Below are 24127 nucleotides of genomic sequence, written 5' to 3'. Positions count from 1 at the left end.
CAATGATTTATATGGAAGCCTTGAGCAAGAGAGCACACATGCTTTCTGCCCTCTTTTAAATGGAATCAAGGCTCCATTTAGAAAATACTGCTTATTATATCACCACTGAGCTGACTCCTGTGCAGGTTTACCTGCAGTGCGGTCGGATTTGCAATTGAATGGCACAGAGGTCTAATGTACAGTATTTGGAGATATAATGCCTAAAATGAATGAACTATTATACTCACTTCCACATTGTGACATACAGTATATATAGAATAGTATGCAATACTCTGCAAAAGTCTTGGTCTGCCACTAGCTTTGTTGTTGCAATGACCTTTCAATGCAGTCATTTCGGTTTCAGAGAGATCAATGAGATTTTATTCTTTTGTTCGAGCCTGATAAATAGTTATATGATCATTATAGTGTTGCTGCAACAACTCATCTAATGATAACCAAGAACTTTCTTACTGTAATGCATAAGCAAAATTCAGTTGAAAGAAGTGTACTGTACTGTATATATATATGGCACATCACACACTATACAATACAAAGGACAGAACAGAATGAGAATAATCACAGACACACACAATAACGTATTACATAATTTTAAATATAATGCATCATTTGAGTCAGCCGTTCAATTATTAAATAGTGGTGTTTCTTTTAATGGAGAATGATGAATGACTAGATCCATGGTATTGTTTGTTCTTTGTTCCAATATTATACGAGTACAAGTCTCGAGAGGCTTTTCAAAGCCCCATCATGGAAAAAAATGACTTCTCACTATAACAGTTGTGCTGAGGGACATCTACTGTATTATTCGATATTCTGTCTTGGATTATTTGCTCAAACCACAAAGGAATTTACTTAAAACTAATTTGATTCCCCATTCTGTTCGTATCTAGCGTTGGTCATGATTCACAATGCCATCAGCAGCAGCAATCTGGCTTTGTTTGTTCACTGCTTAAATTGGAAGATTAGTTGGAGACACCTTTTTGTCTATGTCTGAACTTTGAACACTCTTTCCGAAGAAGTAATGAAAATTAAATACACAGATGTAAAATAAGGTAAATCTCTGTGTGTCTTTATCTGGGCTTGCTTTGTACAAATTGTTGAGAAAAGAGGACATTGTGGGCTTGTTTTCACCAATTAGTGGAACCATAAAAGTCAAGACTGTAAGTGGTGAAGTCGATATAAATGTTTGGTTGAAGCAATCACCCTTTCCCGCTTGCTCTACAACTGCAGTGGGCAATGCACTTCGAACCTTTATCTCCTCAACATTTCTTGTCTTGTCTATTTAGCTTCTACAGAGCTAGCGAATCCCGGCTGCAATCCAAAGGAGCCATAAAATAACTCCAGCTGCTGTTACTGAGACAGTAAACATTGTTTTTTTTTGTCCAACACTGTTAAACTCAAAGGACCTCTACACAACAGTAAATGCATGAATAAATACACCCCTTTGGAAGGTAAAGTTCTTCTATTATACAGATCTTATCATAAAACACTTACAACAACACAAAAAGATGTATAATACAAAGCCGCTTGTGCACTTTGAAACTAAAATTCAAGCCTCTCTGTTGTGCAGTTTAATGGATGGTGCCATTTAAAGTTTCAATTTATTTTAAAGTACATTTTTAGCATACTTACATCCCTTGAAAGATGCTTTATGAATCTAAGCTATTATTATTATTCTTATTAATATTATTAGTAGTATCATTACCATTTTTCATTTTAAAATTTGTTGTGAATATGAACAAATACATTTTAAAAAGGTAATATTTTTCTAATGCGATTATGAAAAAAAATTAATCTGGAAGCAGAAGCAAAATTATATATGCAATGTATTATATCTCATATATTCTTCTTCTTTTCCTTTCGGCTTGTCCCTTTCGGGGTCGCCACAGCGCTTCATCCTTTTCTCCTGCATCCTCCTCTCGAACACCAACTGCCCTCATGTCTGCCCTCACGACGTCCATCAACCATCTCTTTGGTCTTCCTCTAGCTCTCTTGCCTGGCAGCTCCATCCTCATCAGCCTTCTACCAATATACTCACTATTTCTCCTCTGGATGTGTCCAAACCATCGAAGTCGGCTCTCTCTAACTTTGTCTCCAAAATCTTGGCTGTCCATTATAAATGATGAGCTCATTTATAATTTTATCAAACCTGGTCACTCCGAGAGCGAACCTCAACATCTTCATTTCCGCCACCTCCAGCACTGCTGCCTGTTGTTTCTTCAGTGCTAATCCGTACATCATGGCTGGTCTCACCACTGTTCTATAAACTTTGCCCTTCATCCTAGCAGAGACTCTTCTGTCCCATAACACACCGAATACCTTCCTCCACCCGTTCCAACCTGCTTGGACCCGTTTCTTCAATACCTGACCAATACTCACCATTGCTCTGGACGGTTGACCCCAAGTATTTAAAGTCCTCCACCCTTGCTATCGCTTCTCCCTGTAGCCTCACTCTTCCACCACCAACCCTCTCATTCATGCACATATATTCTGTCTTACTTCGGCTAATCTTCATTCCTCTGCTTTCCAGTTCATGCCTCCATCTTTCTAACTGTTCCTCCACCTGCTCCCTGCTTTCAATGCAGATCGCAATGTCATCTGCAAACATCATGGTCCACGGGGATTCCAGTCTAACCTCATCTGTCAGCCTATCCATCACCACTGCAAACAGGAAGGGGCTCAGGGCTGATCCCTGATGCAGTCCCACTTAAATTCGTCTGTCACACCTACAGCACACCTCACAGCTGTTCTGCTGGCCTCGTACATGTCCTGTATTATTCTAACATACTTCTCTGCCAGTCCAGACTTCCGCATGCAGTACCACAGTTCCTCTCTAGGTACTCTGTCATACACTTTCTCTAGATCCACAAAGACACAATGTAGCTCCTTATGACCTTCTCTGTACTTTTCCATCAACATCCTCAAGGCAAATAATGCATCTGTGGTACTCTTTCTAGGCATGAAACCGTACTGTTGCTCGCAAATACTCACTTCTGTCCTGAGTCGAGCCTCCACTACTCTTTCCCATAACTTCATTGTGTGGCTCATCAACTTTATTCCTTTATAGTTCCCACAGCTCTGCACATCACCCTTGTTCTTAAAAATGGGCACCAGTGCACTTTTCCTCCATTCCTCAGGCATCTTCTCACGCAATAGAATTCTATTGAACAAGATGGTCAAAAACTCCACAGCCACCTCTCCTAGGTCCTTCCATACCTCCACATGAATGTCATCAGGCCTTTCCATTTATCATCCTCTTTAATGCCTTTCTAACTTCCCCCTTACTCATCATTGACCCTTCCTGGTCCACCACACTTACCTCTTCTACTCTCCCTTCTCTCTCATTTTCCTCATTAATCAACTCCTCGAAGTATTCTTTTAATCTATCTAGCACACTACTGGCACCAGTCATCATATTTCCATCTCTATCCTTAATCACCCTAACCTGCTGCACATCCTTCCCATCTGTATCCCTCTGTCTGGCCAGCCTGTATAGATCCTTTTCTCCTTCTTTAGTGTCCAACCTGCCATACATGTCATCATATGCCTCTTGTTTGGCCTTTGCCACCTCTATAGTTGCCCTGTGTCGTATCTCAATGTATTCCTTTCGCCTCTCCTCGGTCCTCTCAGTGTCCCACTTTTTCTTAGCTAACCTTTTTCCTTGTATGATTTCCTGTACTGTGAGGTTCCACCACCAGGTCTCCTTCTCTCCTTTCCTGCCAGAAGATACACCAAGTACTCTCCTGCCTGCCTCTCTGACCACCTTGGCTTATCCTCACAGGGTCGCGTGAGTGCTGGAGCCTATCCCAGCTATCATCGGGCAGGTGGCGGGGTACACCCTGAACTGATTGCCAGCCATTCGCAGGGTACATATAAACAAACAACCATTTGCAATTACATTCACACCTATGGGCAATTTAGAGTTGTCAATTAACCTACCATGCATGTTTTTGGGATGTGGGAGGAAACCGGAGTGCCCGGAGAAAACCCACACAGGCACGGGGAGAACATGCAAACTCCACACAGGCGGGGCCAGGGATTGAATCCCGGTCCTCAGAACTGTGAGGCAGACAACCTAACGACCTAACCAGTCAACCACCGTGCCGCCACGTTTTGTCTACTTACAGTATTTCAAGTAAAAATTTGCTTAAAAAGTGAAATTTGTCAAAAAACAAGGTAATCAGTCTCTCTCTCTTTCTTTTTTTAAGACGTTTTTTTAAGTTTTTACTCACTCACATTTCGAAATAATTTTTTTTTGCTTTTCCGAGAAGACCTTCTGAAGAAGAAGTCTCCGTATCTATAACACTCCTGCACATCCTCGTGCGGGTAAAATAAAAGCTTTTTTGGCCAAGCCGGCACAGTGTGCATTTAGGTTTTAATTAGGAATATAGGAGAATGTTGGCTGTTATGGGAGGAGCTTTCAGAGAGGTGAGTCATTCACTCTCATGTTGGACAGCTGCCAACAGCTGCATGAGGCTTAAAGATGCATACATTTAACTTCGCCTGAGGTGTCGTCTTCATTTCCACAGCTCTAATGGCTGAAGAGTTCCCACCCAATATACGTAGGTGTACAGCACACGCACATATAGAATGAAATCAAATTTCTTGAATGCAATAGCTATCTAACAGTCTTCGTTCCTCTTGACAATAAGTCATTGTATAGTGAGTCATTGGGTACTGGCCAAGACAATAAAGCAGACATCTGGCATGAGAACCATCTTTTTTTTATGGGAACTACAGCCAAAAATCTTTTTCAGGTACTTCTGTATACTATACATTCAGACTGTAAAATGCCATTATATCCCCTTAAAACTTTATGATGCATGTCTCTTTTAATCCACCCTGAGTTTGCTTTTGCATGTGCGCCTCAGCTAAAATGACTCATTGTGTATTGCTGGACTTCAATTCTCTTGAGGTGAAAAGCGCTCAGAAATCTCAATTAGACTGTGACTTTTTTTTAAAGCACCTAACAATGTGTAAACATGATTTTGCTACATTTTGTTGTTGATAAAATCTATCTATACATTGATGGTGGGAGTAAATGCTTTCGCACACCCAGTATCACCATCATTTCCCATCATTTACGATTGCAACTCACCCCCACAGGCACTTGCTACTGACATCAACATGAATAATCACAAGAGGCTTCTAAGTCATCAATGCCACCAACGTATGTACTCTTAAGGATGATTTCAAATTTCAGAAGAGTTTTGGTACGTGGTAATTTCAAGTTGCCATCTAAGTTAGCAAGAGTTTATCAAGACCACTATTGGCCTGATATACTAAAGGTTTGCATACCCAAAAACAGGCGCAAACTTAATTGCTCACCTAAACATATGTGGAAGCTGATCTACTAGCTGTAACTAACCAGCCTGGTTAATAGTTAAACTGGGTGCACCCAGGATTGTGTCTGTTTGCAGCGCAGTTCATTTAGCGTAGTCTGAGAGAAGTATAAACCAATGGATGAACTTAACATGTGCACGGGGGCATTTTTTAGTCATTTTGGGGCCCATTGCAAACTCAACCACGGGGCCCTCCACATCCGTATATTGCAGGATTTTGAATATGAATGTTTATCATCAGCTCAAAAGTATGAATTAAAAAAAAATCTCCCATTTCCTGAGCTAGACATTTTCTAGTTAAAATGCTTCTTGTGGGTTATTATCGAACAAGTGGATCATATCCATGCTTTTACCTTAATTGAGAAGACGAAAACATCCATCCATTTTCCGTACCGCTTTATCCTCTCAAGGGTCACGGTCGTGCTGGAGCCTATTCCAGCCATCTTCGGGCGAGAGGCGGGGTACACCCTGAACTGGACCCCAGCCAATCGTAGGGCACATATAAACAAACAACCATTCGTGCACACATTCACACCTAAGGGCAATTTAGAGTCTTCAATCAACCTACCACGCATGTTTTGGGGATGTGGGAAGAAACCGGAGTGCCCGGGGAAAACCCACCCAGGCACGGGGAGAACATGGAAACTCCACACAGGTGGGGCCGGGATTTGAACCCTGGTCCTCAGAACTGTGAGGCAGATGTGATAACCACTTGTCCACTGTGCCGCGAAGACGCCAACAATTGAACATAAATCAACTTTAATATAGTTTACCGTTTCTCCTTTGTTACCCGTCAATTGCTTGTGTTTGCCAAATGGTGAGTCCCCCCTGCAAGCACAATGTGATTCATCACATCTGAGACAGATTGCACTGGCAAACACAGCAGTGCCACAAAGCGCAGGCAAGATTAAGGCGGCAGAGATAACTTTTTCACACGTGTAAACACTTTTGAAATGCCATAAAAAAAATTTGCAAAACATACCGTCTATTAAGCAATGCAAAGTTGGACCTTCTGAAATATGTAAGGGAGAAGCGACAAGAAAGAGTCATGCCATATCACCTGACAAAACTCCTTTCAACAATGTTCGATGCTTCTGGGTGGTTTCACAGCTCTGTGATAATTGGTCATGGGTCTGCTGGCCTCTTCCAGAGATTTTTGAGTGTCGCTGTCCCAAGTTTTAAATGCAATGCTTTGCAGGATAAGCAGATACCAGTACAAGACATATAAATTCCACACAGGAAGGCCACATCAGCCAAAATTTGAAGAACTGTAAGACATACGTGTTAACCTCTTGCCAACCATGCTGCCTTTACTCAGTCGTAGATTCCATCAGTTGTACACACTACTGTATATACATCCATCCATTTTCCTTACCGCTTAGCCTCACTAGGGTCGCGGACTGCTGGAGCCTATCCCAGCTATCTTTGGGCAGGAGACGTGGTACACCCTGAACCGGTCGACAGCCAATCGCAGGGCACATATACAAACAACCATTCACACTCACATTCACATTTAAGGGAAATTTAGAGTCTTCAATCAACCTACCTAAACCTACAACTGGCTGGTGACCAGTCCAGGGTGTACCTGGGCTAAACTCCAGTTCTTTGTGATTCTAATGAGGACATATGGTAGACTAAATGGATGGATGGTTGGAAGGACATCAAAACTGCACAATTACTGGTATTTAAGAGACCCTGTGTATTTCAGCTTCATTTTACCACTGTAACGGACATGCTCTCGCCCGATAGCACCATGACCCCAAACTCCAGACCGAGCTGCACCGCTGTCTGGCAGGAAGTACATACAGTACTTAATTTATCCACTTTTTGTGACATTTTTGTTTGTTAGTTTTCCGTGAGATTTTTCAACTATAAAATATGTGCCTTGGCTCCATCAAGGTTGGAAATCACTCACTTAGGGGAAACAGTCCAGAGCAATGGTGAGTGTGGTAATGAAGTGAGGAAACAGGTCCAAGCAGGTTGGAACGGGTGGAGGAAGGTGTCATGCGTGTTATGTGACAGAAGAGTCTCTGCTAGGATAAAGGGCAAAGTTTAAAGGACAATGGTGTGGCCAGCCGTGATGTACGGATTAGAGACAGTGGCACTGAAGAGAGCTGGAGGTGGCGGAAATGAAGATGTTGAGGTTCACTCTTGGAGTGACCAGTGAATAAAATCAGAAAGGAGCACAGCCAGACAGCCAAGGTTAGATGTTTTGGAGACAAAGTTAAAGGGAGCAGACTTCGATGGTTTGGACACATCCAGAGGAGAGAGAGTGAGTATACTGGCAGAAGGGGGATGAGGATGGAGCTGCCAGGCAAGAGAGCTTGAGGAAGAACAAAGAGGAGGTTGATAGATGTTGTGAGGGAAGACACGAGGGCAGTTGGTGTTAGAGAGGAGGATGCAGGAGATAGGCTTACTTGGAAAAGGATGACACACTGTGGCGACCTCTAACGGGACAAGCCGAAAGGAAGAAGAAGACTGTACTCAGTCTTCGCACAGGTTTGCAGCACTTATCTTCAAACATCCATCCGTCCATCCATTTTCTGAACCGCTTATCCACACGCAGGTCGCGGGCGTGCTGGAGCCTATCCCAGCTAGCTTCGGGCGAGAGGCGAGGTACACCCTGAACTGGTCGCCAGCCAATTGCAGGGCACATAGAAACAAACAACCTTTCGCACTCGCATTCACACCTGCAAGCAATTTAGTGTCTTCATTTAGCCTACCGTGCATGTTTTGGGGACGTGGCAGGAAACATGGCGTACCTGGAGAACATGCAAATGCCACACAGGCGAGGCCGGATTTGAACCCGGGCCCTCAGAACTGTGAGGCAGACGTGGTAACCAGTCATCCATCGTGCCGCGACTTTAATACTATGTAATTACATTTTCTTTCTAAAGCATTTGTCAAAATAACTATAATCCCACAGATGTGAGGATTTATCATCTCCTAATGCTGCTCATCCTATTTTCTGCTCATCAATGTTAGCAATGCATGCTGAGATTTGCTTTTATTTACTGCCTTGACCATGTATGAACCAACATTGCTTCTTCTGGTAAATATAAATATAAATAACCCGGATATGGTACCAGAAAAGATACACATATAGATCAAGTCACTATAATCTGTCTGTCTGTGTCTGTCTGTCCGTCTGTCTGTCTGTCTGTCTATCTATCTATCTATCTATCTATCTATCTATCTATCTATCTATCTATCTATCTATCTATCTATCTATCTATCTATCTATCTATCTATCTATCTATCTATCTATCTATCTATCTATCTATCCACACTGAAAAAATAATTTTCAGTTCCTCCTGATTAAAATGTGGTAAACTGATTTAATTCTCCCGTTTTCCCAACAATAATAATACAATAATAAATGTTAGTTTAGCACATCTCAACCATGTGCAACCGATGTATGTTTGAATTACCGTAATTTCTCGTGTATAATACACACCCATGTATTATACGCACCTCCAAAGTTGCCCACAAAATTCTGGGAAACCCTTCTACCTATGTATAATGCATTTTTAGAATGCATGATTTTGCTTCTACCCATCCATCCATTTTCTGCACTGCTTAACCTCACTAGGGTCGGGGGCGTGCTGGAGCTATCATCGGGCAGAAGGCGGGGTACACCCTGAATTGGTTGCCAGCCAATTGCAGGGCACATACAAACAAACAACCATTCACACTCACATTCACACCTACGGGCAATTTAGAGTAGTCAATTAACCTACCATGCATGTTTTTGGGACATGGGAGGAAACCGGAGTGCTCGGAGAAAGAAAACCCACACTGGCACGGGGAGACATGCGAACTAACCACAGGCGGGGCCGGGGATTGAAGCCCAGTCCTCAGAACTGTGAGGCAGATGCTCTAACCAGTCGGCCACCGTGCCACCTTGCTTCTACCCATATGATCAAAACATGAAATATTATCTGTATTTTGTTAGGTTTTTTTTAGAATAATTCTGAAGTTAAGCACTTTATTTGAACACGTAATACTTTTTTTATTTACTTGCTCTTATCTTGAAATTCACAGCCCTGCTTTTATTAGAAAACACACAGTTGTGCTCATATGTTTGATTACCCAGGCAAAATTTGTAAGATGGGTACAATTCTTTAAAGAAAACATAAAGGACCAGGCAAACAACATTTAATTTTATTTTAATGGGATTCAAATTAAATGGTCAAGCATTTCACTAAAGCATTATCATTAAACAAAACATAACCATAAAGAAATGAATGATGGTTGTTGTTGAGTCATCAGTCGTATTTAAAAAAAATTAAATCATTATTTCACAAATTCTGCCAGGGTATGTAAACTTATGAGCACAACTGTACATATATGCAGTCATGCGTACCTGTCATATTGGAATGAAAGTGTAGGCTACACCTTTTTTTATAACCACTAGGTGGCGTATTAGAATGAAAGTGTATACCTTTCTCATAACCTCTAGGTGGTGATGGCATTTTGGAATGAAAGTGTACAGCTTTTCATAACCACTAGATGGCGGCATACATATATCAAATGTGAACGTTTTTTTCCCCCATTAGCCCCTATAGCTATGTATGATGCACACTATTGACTTTTGACAATTTTTTTTGGGGGGGGGAAATGCACATTATACACGAGAAATTACTGTAAGACAATGTATCTACCTACCTATGAAAGAAAGAGAGAATAAGAGCAACAGAGAGAATACAATACAGTATGATGGTAACGCATGTGATTCACTGATGTTATGATGTTACATGTTGATGTTATTTTGTCTCTGTGACACTAGCTGGGACACTCATGCACAATGAGTCTGAATGCCCATTTAATTAACCAGTTTATCTGTGTCCATGTGTATGCTGCATATGCATATAGGCGACAATAGTTCTGGTTTAAACACCCGAATAATGTATTTGTAGAATGATGGAATTCTGTTAAATAGTCATTTGCAATTGACATTTTCGACTCGGAATGGTGGATTATGTGGTATCATAATCAAATTTGATAATCAAATTTGACAACTTTTTTTGCCATTTGATTTGTTTTAACAACAGTGAGACATCATGCATGTTTGATGAAGCTAAATTCTGCTTTCAATCTCTAACATGCATTGTTGGGACTAAATACAGTTGTCCTCTATGCCATTCCATGACAAGAAAAATTAATCTGCAGCATAGGCTTTTTTCATTTGGATGGGAACCTACAGTAATCCAATTTGATCATATGCCAGATGCAGTAATCACATGCATTAATTTATAAAACCATCTTCCATAAATGATGTTTGCCGATGCAAACAATATTGCAACAATATTGCAATAATATTCCATTAGAATTAGAAGGAAAGGGTTTAATTTCTATGGCACCATACTTGTGTTTCTTTTTAATTTTATCATCAAAACACTACAATTAATTTTGAAAAGTGACACTCGTCATCTTTAAAGTCACTATAATTGAAATGTACATTTAATGGTCACAACATGTACACTAATGAGATCCAATACGAGAGCTAAAACTATAATTAAATGAAGGCCTATTTGACAGACAGATAATTTGTAATTGTAATCTATCCAGTAGATGACAGTGGGTACGGAAAGTATTCAGATCCCCTTACATTTTTCACTCTTTGTTGCAGCCATTTGCTAAAATAATTTAAGTTCATTCTTTTCCTCATTAATGTACGAATAGCACCCCATATTGACATAAAAAAACTGAATTGTTGACATTTTTGCAGATTTATTAAAAAAGAAAAACTGAAATATCACGCAGTCATAACTATTCAGACCCTTTGCTGTGACACTCATATATTTAACTCGGGTGCTGTCCATTTCTTCTGATCATCCTTGAGATGGTTCTACACCTTCATTGGAATCCAGCTGTGTTTGATTATACTGATTGGACTTGATTAGGAACGCCACACCCCTGTCTATATAAGACCTTACAGCTCACAGTGCATGTCAGAGCAAATGAGAATCATGAGGTCAAAGGAACTGCCTGAAGAGCTCAGAGACAGAATTGTGGCAATGCACATAGCTGGCTAAGGTTACAAAGAAATATTCTGCTGCACTTAAGGTTCCTGAATTAGGTGAATGTGAGCGCAAATGGTTGTTTGTATGTGCCCTGCGATTGGCTGCCGACCAGTTCAGGGTGTACCCCGCCTCTCGCCCAAAGATAGCCGGGATAGACTCCGGCACACCCGCGACCCAAGTGAGGAGAAGCGGTACGGAAAATGTTTGGATGGATGGATTTATGTGACGTCATACATAAAAAAACAAAGCCACAAAAAGAAAAAAGAGGGAATTTGTCCTAAAAAGACAGACTTGAAAGTGTAAGAGGACCAAGAAATGGGTCACAGTTTGTTCAGTGTCCAAATGGACAACCGTGTGTTTTTTCAAGGACACTGATTATTGTATAGTACCTTTTAAAATATCAATGCAACCTGCTTATTTTGGGAATCATAGCGAGGTGGTGCATAAACAAAAGGAATAAGTATTGAGGTATAACATGTAATAGAAAGTGACTAAAAGGAAAATATGATATGGACATCCGTCTTACAGTATTTTTAACACATTGCACAAGTCCTAACCATTTCATTTAGCAATCTTGGTTATTCGACACAGAGATAATGTAGCAAATCAAAGATAACACAGCAAGCTCAAAAGCATTACGAGGGCTAGACTGACAGACTCATGCTTAATGATAGTACAGTACAGTATAATCACAGTGGTTCAGATTGAATGCTCATTGTTTACCCGCTTGGCTGCTTTAGAAATAAAATGAATTATTTTGTTTGACAGGCAAGATTTCACACAGTCAGTTTATGCACACTGTTTTGTTTGCGCTTTTCATAAAGACTGCAAATGGCATTCTGAGAGGTGATCTTTTCAACAGTTTTCTCATTACATGTTTTGTCGCTGTATCAAATATTGCCTTTACAAAGATAATAATTTACAATTAGTATTGACATTGTCAATACAAATTGTAAACATTTACATTTTAACATTGTATTAACTATTTGATAAGTGCTGTTGTTTTAGTTTGCAGTGACGTACAGCTGACCAGCATCCTCATGAGAGCTGTATCTAATATATTAGTGATCTGAAAAAATGTGCAGAGCTGTTGTTTTTGCCATAAAAAAGAACTGTCAGTTAACTTTGGTCACTTTAGAAGTGAAGTTAACATTAAGTAGAGGGATAATCCTAATTTACATCATTATGGGGGAACATAGCTCTTATTCAGAAGATGCTGCTGCCATCACTACCCGTTCGGCCACCTTCGCTTTTATTTTTGTCTATAATTAACAACAGTCCTCACTGTTCTGAGGACCAGGGTTCAATCCCCAGCCCCGCCTGTGTGGAGTTTCCATGTTGTCCCCGTGCCTGCATGGGTTTTCTCGGTTTCCTCCCACATCCCCAAAACATGCATGGTAGGTTAATTGACAACTCTAAATTGCCCGTAGGTGTGAATGTGAGTGCGACTGGTTGTTTGTTTGTATGTGCCCTGCGATTGGCTGGCAACCAGTTAAGGGTGTACCCCGCCTCCTGCTCGATGTTGTTGCCTTCCACCTTGGAAAGCGCCCCTCTCATATTTTCAAAACAAAGTCCTTTTTTTTGTTTTCATGTCTGCAATCCTCAAAGATTGTTCAGTTAGATACATCCAGTGCAAGCTTGCCCATATTGTCATGAGCTGTGCCCCGCAGTTCTTTTGTTGGAGCTTGGGTGGCGCCTTGCGCCCCTTTCGCCCTCTCTCCCTCCCTCCCTCCCTCCCTCTCTCTTCCCAGTAATCAGCACCACCTCGACCGCGCACCTTTCATCAATCAGCCCTCATCATCACCTGCATAAAAGCCTGCCAGATCCCGGAAATCCTCGCCAGAGTATTAACGCTCTCCCGTGGCACACTGGCTCGCTAACCAACACATAATCTACGCCAGTCCTCGCTATCCTTCCGACCTCTGTGTTTTTCCTTGTCCTCAGTGCTCCTTCCATGTTCCCCACCGTGTTGACCTCTTCCACCAAGCCATCCACCTGCTCACGGCATCACCTGCCGCACGTTCCCTATCTCGACAACCCGCCAGGACGCCTCAAGGATCCATCTCCATATCTTCTCCAATAAACCTTTCACCACAAACCTCTCATCCTCCGCTTCCTTCTGGTTCCAGTTAAAATCGTATCATGACACATATTTGGAAGTAGCTACTTAAAGGCTGACCAGGAAGAAGCATGGATGCTTTTTAGGCTTCCTGGTCTATTGTTGTCATAGACATAAACAATAGGTAGATAAGACACAACACTATTAATTAATTATTGATAAATCTTTATTAAGATAAAGACTGGCCAAGTCAATCACCGGACCTTAACCAAATAGAGCATGCATTTGACCTCCGGAAGAGGAGACTGAAGGGAGAAACCCCCAGAAACAAACAAAAACTGTAAGAGGCTGCAGTAAAGGCCTGGAAAAGCATTTCAAATGAAGAATGCAACAGTCTGGTGAAGTCAATTTGTTGCAGGCTTGATGTAGTTATTGCAAGTAAGGGTTATGCCTTAAAATATTAAATAATATCACTTTAAGTTAATTTAATCATGTCTGTTCCAATACCTTTGCTCACTTGAAAAGTGAAAAGGCGCTCTGTTCTGAGTTGTTTAACACATTTAGATGTAAATATCATGAAATGAAATCTGGAATTCTGAACTTTTGTCTCATATTCATCGTTTGATCTGAAACCCAAACCCTTTAATCCATCCATCCATACATTTTCTGTACCGCTTATTCTCACTGTAGTCGCGGTTGTGCTGGAGCCTATCCCAGGCAGGAGGCGGGGTACACCCTGAACTGGTTGCCAGCCAATCGCAGGGCACATAGGAACAAACAACCATTCACACTCACAGTCATGCCTATGGGCAATTTAGAGTCTCCAATTCATGCATGTTTTTGGGATGTGGGAGGAAACCAGAGTACCCGGAGAAAACCCACGCAGGCACGGGGAGAACATGCAAACTCCACACAGGCGGTGCCGGGATTTGAACCCCGGTCCTCGGGATTGTGTGGCAGACACCCTAACCAGTTTCTCACCGCGCCGCCATGTCAAACTACTGAATGCTAAAATAAAATGATACAAAAGGAAAATATTACTTGATCATTGATTAGAGTCCAGATGAAATCTTCCGTTGATCAATCAGTGTCTTTCAAGTAGGGAAGCTGCACATATTTGCAATAATTTTTAATCTACGTTTTAACATGGAACACGTCAAAATGACCAAAACTTCCCAGAGCGCAGTGAAGAAAAAAAGGAGGGAAATAGGAGAAAGAGAGGTCAAGTTGTTGTTACTTTTGGTTTGTCCAAAAAGATGTTGCAACATGATTTGTTTGGCAGTAATGATACAGTAATTAAAAGAAAAACGTTTTCTAATTTATATTTTAAATTGTGGGAGACATCTTGTAAATTAAAGGCAATGGTAAAAAAATATGTTATTAGAATTCTTTTGTCCGCATATGTCAATTGCGGAAGGAGGGGGTGCCAAATAAAGTCTCACCTCAGGCGCCACATTGGCTAGGGCTGGCCCTGCCTGGGCCAATCCCAATTCTACCCCTTTGCCCTTACCCTTCGTATTAGCCCTTGGTTTTGCACGTGCACGAGAATGAAGGGGTATCCCATTTCCTAGGGGAAGGTCTAAGACAAAGGGGTGTTTAGCCCTCAAAACCAAGTGAGGTCCAAGAACTCACTTGAACGCGAGGGGTATGAAACTCAGCCCCCTTTGACTGACTAAGAGCTTGCTTACAACACGGATGAACAGACAAGGAAATACATAAATGTAAGTAGGCATATTATTGATATTCATCATCAGGACAGCTATGTTTTTAATCTACCTAAATATTAGCCATGTTATGAATTGTTGGTAAACAGATTCTACCCATGGGCTCACTACCTGTGGGAGGGGCCAAGGAGGTTGGGTGCAGTGTGAGCTGAGCGGCGGCCAAAGTCAGGGACCTTGGCGGTCCGATCACCGGGTACATAAACTGGCTCTAGGAACGTAAACGTCACCTCTCTGGCAGGGAAAGAGCCTGAGCTGGTGTCCGAGGTCGAGAAATTCCGACTGGATATAGTCAGGCTTGCCTCAACACACAGCTTGGGTTTCGGTACCAGTCTTCTCGAGAGGGGTTGGACTCTCTTCAACTCTGGAGTTGCCGACAGTGAGAGGCGCCGAGCAGGTGTGGGCATACTGATTGCCCCACTTCTCAGTACTTGTATGTTTGGGTTCACCCCAGTGGACGAGAGGGTAGCCTCCCTCCGCCTTCGAGTGAGGTGACGGGTCCTAACTGTTGTCTGTGCCTTCTGGATGCACCAAACAGCAGTTCAGAGTTCCCACCCTTCTTGGAGTCCTTGCTGGAGAGTTCCCCTGCTGGGGACTCCCTCGCTCTGCTGGGGACCGTCATCGCTGACCTGGGCAATGAGAGTGAGACCTGGAAGGGCATGATTGGGAAGAACACCCTCCCCGATCAGAACCCGAGCGGTGTTCTATTATTGGACTTCTGTACTCGTCACGGATTGTCCATAACGAACACCATGTTCAGACATAAGGGTGTCCATATGTGCATTTGGCACAAGGACACCCAAGGTAGTGGTTCGATGTGCGACTTTTTGGTTGTGTTATTGGACTTGCGGCCGCATGTCTTGGACGCGGAGCTCTCAACTGATCACCACCTGTGTTGGCTCCGATGGTAGGGGAAGATGCCGGTTCGACCTAGCAGACTTAAATGTATTGTGAGGGTCAGCTGGGAAAGTCTGGCAGAGTCCTCTGTATGAAGTAGAGTCAACTCCCACCTACGGCAGAACTTCGTGTACGTCCTGGGGGAGGTGGGGGACATTGAGTCCGAGTGGATCATGTTCCGCACCGTTGACTGAACCTCTGGCCATAAAGTGGTCGGTGCCTGTCGTGGTGGCAATCCCCGAACCCGTTGGTGCACACCAACGGTGAGGGATGCCGTCAAGCTGAAGAAGGAGTCCTATCGGGCCTTTTTGGCCTGTAGGACTCCGGAGGCAGCTGATGGTTACCAGCTAGCCAAGCGGAATACAGCTTTTGTGGCCATCGAGGCTAAAACCCGGGCCTGGGAGGAGTTTGGTGAAGCCATGGTGAATGACTTCCAGACAACTTTGAGGAAATTCATCTCAGGAGTGGGAAGCAGTTCACCATCAACACTGTGTATAGTGGGAATGTGGCGCTGCTGACCTAAACTCGGGATGCTGTGAGTCGGTGGGCCAAATACTTCTAAGACCTCCTCAATTCCACCGACATGCCTTTCCATGAGGAAGCAGAATCTGGGATTTCTGAAGCGGGCTCTCCTATCTCCGCGTTTGAAGTCTTCGAGGTGGTTAAAAAGCTCCTCGGTGGCAGGGCCCCAGGGGTGGATGATATCCGCCTGGAGTTCCTAAAGGGTCTGAATTTTGTGGGACGGTCCTGGCTAAAACGTCTCTGCAACATCAGATGGGGAGAGTGCCTCTGGATTGGCAGACCAGGGTGTTGATCCCCCTTTTTCAGAAGGGGGCCCGCAGGGTGTGTTCCAATTTCAGGGGGATCACCTAAGCCTTCCTGGTAAGGTCTATTTGGTGGTTCTGGAGAGGGGGGGTCACTATGGAAATCGATTCTCTTATTCAGGAGGAGCAGTGTGCTTTTTGTCCTAGCCGTGGAACTGTGGACCAGCTCGACACCCTCAGAATTGTCTTCAAAGGTGCATGGGAGTTCGACCAACCAGTCGTCATGTTTTTTGTGGAATTGGAGAAGGAGTGCGACCTTGTCCCTCAGGGAGTACTGTGAAGGGTGCTCCGGGAATATGGGGTACCAGACCCCCTATTAAGCGTTGTTTGGTCCCTGTACGACCAGTGTCAGAGTTTGTTCCGCATTGCCGGCAATAAGTCCAATATGTTTCCAGTGAGAGTTGGACTCCGCCAAGGCTGCCCTTTGTCACCGATTCTGTTCAGTATCTTTATGGACAGAATTTGTAGGCACAGCTGAGGTGTTGAGGGGGTCCGGTTTGGTGACCTCAGCATTGCGTTTTTGCTTTTTGCAGCCGAGTGTGAAGCTGTGTGTCGTAAGACCTGGGATCGCCTCGAGATCCCCCCTGAAGACGAAGTGGACGAAGTGGCTGGGGAGAAAGAAGTCTGAGCTTCCCTGCTTAAGCTTTCAAAATACCAGTCACCTTTCGAAACAGCATGGTTCAGCCAGACAAATAAAAAAAAATAAAACAGATATTTATAATAGTAATATTCATTTGACACAAGATGGCATCTTGGAAATGTAAACAATTGTCACGTCTGCCGGCGACACATTCAGTAGGGTGCCAAGGGTGAGTATCCAATTCTTCTTTATCTCACACCTTCATCTTGGCCCTCCAAACAGAGGGTTAAGGGCAAAGGGTAAAATGAAGGGGTAGAATTGAGATTGGCTCTAAGAGTGGGGCACAGTGATGTCGTGCTAAAGAGGCGATGGTACGCTGTTCACGTGTCAAGTTTAATTAATACAGTCTGTGCTAGCGTGCATGCGCTCCAAGAGAGTATGAGTTTGGGAGTTAGGATAGGCGCCAGTTCACTCATTATAGAAACATTATTTGCTTTATTCACTGAAATGACTGAATGAACAAGCTGTTTCCTGACCAAACTTATGGGAGCGTTCGTTGTGTTGTCACAAAATGGCCACGTGGTGTCTCGGTTGGCAGAAAGCCTATGGAAGTCAATAGCTGACCACGAGTTATTCACGCTTATTTCCACTAATTAATAAATGATAGTGTTGTGTTGTGTTATGTTATGGGCTGTACATACAGATTGTCCATTGAAGGTTTCTTCTAGTTTTTAGAGCATCCCAAAGACACATGATATTGTTGCCAGGTGCACAGCCAAAACAAGAATAGAAATATCTGCAACCAACAGTTCTCTCAAGTTAGAAGTGAGCTGAAATATCCATGTTTGGGCAGACGCAAGACTACAATGCATCATAAAGCAGTTGTTTTCCGTAGTCTGTAACACTCGTGCGACTGTATTTTATTTATTTATTTATTTTTTAAATGAGTCACTTTGATTGGCCCATGAAGTCTTTATGTGCGGTCATGTGACTGCCTAGTGCTGTCAAATGACACTAGTGGTTAAATTGGATTGCCGCAACGGCGCCCTATGTAGAAGTCGAAGATGAAGTCTAAATATAGATTGTGCATGCAATAATGGAGAACTAAAAGTAGCTAATGGCATATCGATCATTGTAATGGAGTAAAAGTATTGAGTCTTTTTAATATAGGTACCCAAGTAAAATAAAAAGTATGGTGCATTCAAACTACTCTGACAAGTACAATTCATCCAAAATGTTACTTGAATAAATGTAGCACGTTTACAACGCACCTCCGTTTACTGATGTGAGACAATTCAAGTGTCGGTAAGACGCACATCCAATTTTCAGAATAAAATTGTTAGCGGATCAGCTACATGTTATTGAAATTATGTTTTTATTTTCTTCTTTCTCTGCGACCCGGTACCAAATGATCTACCACCCCCTACTGGGTTGTGGCACCGAGGATGAAGACCCCTGCAACAAATATGCTCTACTTCACCTTGCAGCAATAGTCCCAAGATGTGAGTAAAATTAAATCATTTTGTTCCACGTGAGAGAAATGGACATAGCTCTGAGAGTAAAACAACCATAACCATTCAATAAAATAAAATAAAAAACTGAGCCATAAATACTGGAGGCATTCATTGAGAGTCTAGAAACCAAAACAAATACAGGTTAAGATTCACTCTCGTTCTAGTCAGAGCAAATCCTTATAGGACTGTCTGCCTGCCATCCATCCATCCATCCATTTTCTGAGCCGCTTCTCCTCACTAGAGTCGCGGGCGCGCTGGAGCCCATCCCAGTTATCATCTGGTAGGAGGCGAGGTACACCCTGAACTGGTTGCCAGCCAATCGCAGGGCACATACAAACAAACAAACATTCACACTCACATTCACACCAAGTGGCAATTTAGAGTTGTCAATTAACCTACCATGCATGTTTTGGGGATGTGGGAGGAAACCCGGAGAAAAGTATCTGCCTGCCAAACAAATTAATACCATAGATGGTTCCCAGATTGAGTTGATTTATTTTAAGCAAGCATTTAAATGAAGACTGCACGTAAGACTGAAAGGTGATCCATTCAACACACTACTCATGACGTTTTCTGTTGGAAAGAGAACACATTTAATACGATGTAGGTTTAACAGTACACAGTTCAGACTTAAGGGGAGATCCTACAAAGTGGCAGCAAATGACACTAAAATTTGATATCTTGTGTCATAAATGAATACATTAACTACATTTAAAGCTAGAGATCAGTTGCAGAGGTATGGTCCTTCAATCACTAATTAGCAGAATAGAAAATAGCACTGACATTCACACTGATATGACCTTTCCTCTCACATGCATGCACTTTGGACATGCTGTTCAAAATGCTCCAAAAACATAAATATTTTCATAAATAGTCCTTTGGGCGGCACGGTGGACGACTGGTTAGAGCGTCTGCCTTACAGTTCTGAGGACCAGGGTTCAATCCCCGGCCCAGCCTGTGTGGAGTTTGCATGTTCTCCCCGTGCCAGCGTGGGTTTTCTCCGGCCACTCCGGTTTCCTCCCACATCCCAAAAACATGCGTGGTAGGTTGATTGAAGACTCTAAATTGCCCATAGGTGTGAATGTGAGTGTGAATGGTTATTTGTTTAAATGTGCCCTGTGATTGGCTGGCAACCAGTTCAGGGTGTACCCCGCCTCCTGCCCGTTGATAGCTGGGATAGGCTCCAGCACTCCCGCGACCCTAGTGAGGATAAGCGGCTCAGAAAATGGATGGATTGATGAAATAGTCCTTTGAAAATAGGAACATGTGACCAAATGTCTTGTAGGCCTACAGTATGTAAGAATTCAAAAATTGCAGCTGGTAGAGAATGAAAAGGTATTTATGCTGTGATTTAACCTTTCCCCTTCTACAAAAACCATCTTGAATCTGAATTAATCCCATGGTAATCCCTAATAATCCTGAAAAACTTGGAAAATAATGGTTGAAAATGGGGCACTGAAGAGTGCTGACATGTACCGATGTCCATCTTGTGTTGAATTTTACAGATTAAAAAAAGATATTGGAAGAAGGTGAGCGCTAAGTAGCAACTTTCATCTCATGATAGGAACAGTGGGCCTGAGACATCACTTTTTCACAATAAGGTATTGGTGGAAAGTAATGAGGAAAAAATACTTCCATCCATCCATCCATCCATTTTCCTGCGCTTATACGAGGTCAGGTTGCGGGGGCAGCAGCCTCAGCAGGGAAGCCCAGACTTCCCTCTCCCCAACCACTTCCTCCAGCTTTTCCGAGGGGATCCCGAGGCGTTCCCAGGCCAGCAGAGAGACAGTCTCTCCAGTGTGTCCTGGGTCGTCCCCGGAACACCTCACCGGGGAGGCATCCAGGAGGCATCCTAATCAGATGACCGAGCCACCTCTTCTGGCTCCTCTGCGGAGGAGCAGCGACTCTACTCTGAGCCCCTCCCGGATGACCAAGCTTCTCACCCTATCTCTAAGGGAGAGCCCGGACACCCTGCGGAGGAAACTCATTTCGGCTGCTTGTATCCGGGATCTTGTTCTTTCGGTCACGACCCACAGCTCGTGACCATAGGTGAGGGTAGGAACGTAGATCGACCGGTAAATCGAGCGCTTCGCCTTTCGGCTTAGCTCCTTCTTCACCACAACGGACCGATACTGCAAACGATGCACCGATCCCCCAGTTGCATTCTTCCCTCACTCGTGAACATGACCCCAAGATATTTGAACTCCTCCACTTGGGGCAGGATGTCATCCCCAACCCGGAGAGGACACTCCATCCTTTTCCGATTTAGGACCATGGTCTCAGATTTGGAGGTGCTGATCCTCATCCAAGCCGCTTCACACTCGGCTGCGAACCGCTCCAGTGAGAGTTGGAGATCACGGCTTGATGAAGCCAACAGAACCACATCATTTGCAAAAATCAGAGATGCAATAATGAGGTCACCAAACTGGACCCCCTCTACGCCTTGGCTGTGCCTAGAAATTCTGTCCCAAAAAGTTAAGAACAGAATCAGTGACAAAGGGCAGCCTTGGGGGAGTCCAACCCTCACCGGAAACGAGTCCGATTTACTGTCGGCAATGCGGACCAAACTCTGACACTGGTCGTACAGGGACCGAACAGCCCGTATCAGGGGGTTCGGCACCCCATACTCCCAAAGCACCCCCCACAGAACTCCCCGAGGGACACAGTCGAACGCCTTCCCCAAGTCCACAAAACACATGTTGGGCGAACTCCACAGCACCCTCGAGGACCCTGCCGAGGGTGTAGAGCTGGTCCACTGTTCCACGGCCAGGACGAAAACCACACTGCTGCTCCTGAATCTGAGTGTCGACTTCCCAACGGACCCTCTTTTCCAGCACCCCTGAATAGACCTTACCAGGGAGGCTGAGAAGTGTGATCCCCCTGTAGTTGGAACACACCCTCCGGTCCCCCTTCTTAAAAAGGCGTACCACCACCTCAGCCTGCCACTCCAGAGCCACTGTCCCCGATGTCCACGCGATGTTGCAGAGGCGTGTCAACCAGGACAGCCCCACAACATCCAGAGCCTTTAGGAACCTCATCCACCCCCGGGGCCTTGCCACCGAGGAGCTTTTTAACTACCTCGGTGACCTCAAACCCAGAGATAGGAGAGCCCGCCTCAGAGAACCCAGACTCTGCTTCCTCATGGGAAGGCGTGTCGGTGGAATTGAGCAGGTCTTTGAAGTATTCTCCCCACTGACTCACAACGTCCCGAGTCGAAGTCAGCAGCACCCCATCCCCACTATACACAGTGTTGATGGTGCACTGCTTCCCCCTCCTGAGACGCCGGATGGTGGACCAGAATTTCCTCGAAGCCATTCGGAAATTGTTCTCCATGGCCTCACCGAACTCCTCCCATGTCCGAGTTTTTGCCTCAGCAACCACCAAAGCTGCATTACGCTTGGCCAGCCGGTACCCATCAGCTGCCTCAGGAGCCCCACAGGTCAAAAAGGCCCGATAGGACTACTTCTTCAGCTTGATGGCATCCCTCACAGCTGGTGTCCACCAACGGGTTCGGGGATTGCCACGACAGGCACCGACTATCTTACGGCCACACGCCACCTCAGCAATGGAGGTGCGGAACATGGTCCACTCGGATGTCCCCTGCCTCCCCCGGGACGTGGGTGAAGTTATGCCGGAGGTGGGAGTTGAAACTCCTTCTGACAGGGGATTCTGCCAGATGTTCCCAGGAGACCCTCACAATACGTTTGGGCCTGCCAGGTCAGACCGGCATCAATCCACCACCATCGGAGCCAACTCACCAACAGGTGGTGATCAGTGGACGGACCCGTCCCCCCAGCCGGAGGGAGGCTACCCTCTCGTCCACCGGGGTGAACCCAACGTACAGGCGCCAAGCCGGGGGGCAATAAATATACCCACACCTGCTCGGCGGCTCTCACCGTGGCCAACTCCAGAGTGGAAGAGGAAGTTTTTTTTGTTTTTTTTTACAAAAGCATCTGCACTTCGACCTAATTACAGAGTGTGAGTACTTTGACACCTTTGCAATAAGGCTATAATAGAATCCTATTATTTCAGAAGGAATACTTTTGAGTGTATACCATTAACAATATATATCCATCTGATACATTTATACTTACATTTACATTTACAGTCATATACAATATTTTAAACAGGGTCATACCACATAAATGTGCCCTTTTTTTTCAGACTGAGGATGTTGTGGAGGCACTGCTCTCAGCACCATAGTGAAGGCTTTTCACTCCAGTCCAGTTGCCATGGCAATAACTAAATAGAATGGGCTGTATGTCTAACTCTTCATGCTGTGGAAGACTGTGTGTTGAGGGTTTGCATGCATTTTATTTGCTGTACTCTGTCATTATGTGACTACTGAATTTAGTGTCCTCTCCGACATCAAATCTTTGCTATTGACCAGATAACATGAGTGCGCACACACACACGCGCACACACACACACACACATGCAAACAACCACACACATCATAGTCCTGCTCGAGATTTGATCTCCTCTCAAACATCGGATTAGTTGAAGAACCAACATACTTACAGGGAAACATTTGGTCACACTGCACATCCGAGGCAATGAACTACACGGATTAAAAAAAATAAATATATATCAGATTTGTTTGATCCCTTTTGGACATGTCTGCTACCTGGAAAGGGCCAAGAGGCCAGCCATCTGTTTACACTAAGAACGACTGTATGGAAATGCCTCTGAACTTGAATGTGAGTGCCAATGGTTGTTTTGTTTATATGTGCCCTGCGAGTGGCTGGAGACCAGTTCAGGGTGTTCCCCACCTTTCGCCCGAAGATAGCTGGGATAGGCTCCAGCACGCCCGTGACCCTAGTGAGGATAAGCAGTACGGAAAATCAGAATCAGAATATTTTCCAAGCCTGTCAAAAACACACAAGGAATTTGTCTCCGGTAGTTGGAGCTGCTCTAGTACGACAAAAGACACTCGATTGACAGTGAATACTTTTGAGACATAAAAACATGAACGGTTGGTTAATTGAGTGAAAATACTGCACTGCCTTGACTGCCTATGTGATGTTTTTGTATTTCATGAAACTGCTTCGATGTATGCTTTTAGATGCCGCATTGCATGAAAATCAGACGTTATTATAAATATACTCCAATATGCTGCAATTTAAAGTGCGCTCAAATGTTAAGTCAGTGCATTCAATAGTAATGC

The 24127-nt window shown here is 43.9% G+C and overlaps 1 protein-coding gene across 3 annotated transcripts in view; it reads right to left on the bottom strand.

Moving 5' to 3' along the window:
• Positions 1-24127, bottom strand: part of LOC133474622 (leucine-rich repeat transmembrane neuronal protein 4) — a 74681-nt gene that overhangs the window by 1286 nt on the left and 49268 nt on the right. The window lies entirely within an intron of this gene.

The sequence above is a fragment of the Phyllopteryx taeniolatus genome, chromosome 3 (genome assembly GCF_024500385.1).
Source record: "Phyllopteryx taeniolatus isolate TA_2022b chromosome 3, UOR_Ptae_1.2, whole genome shotgun sequence".
NCBI classification, from domain to species: Eukaryota; Metazoa; Chordata; class Actinopteri; order Syngnathiformes; family Syngnathidae; genus Phyllopteryx; species Phyllopteryx taeniolatus.
Note: the sequence above shows the minus strand (reverse complement) of the source record. Positions and strands in the feature narration are given on the sequence as shown.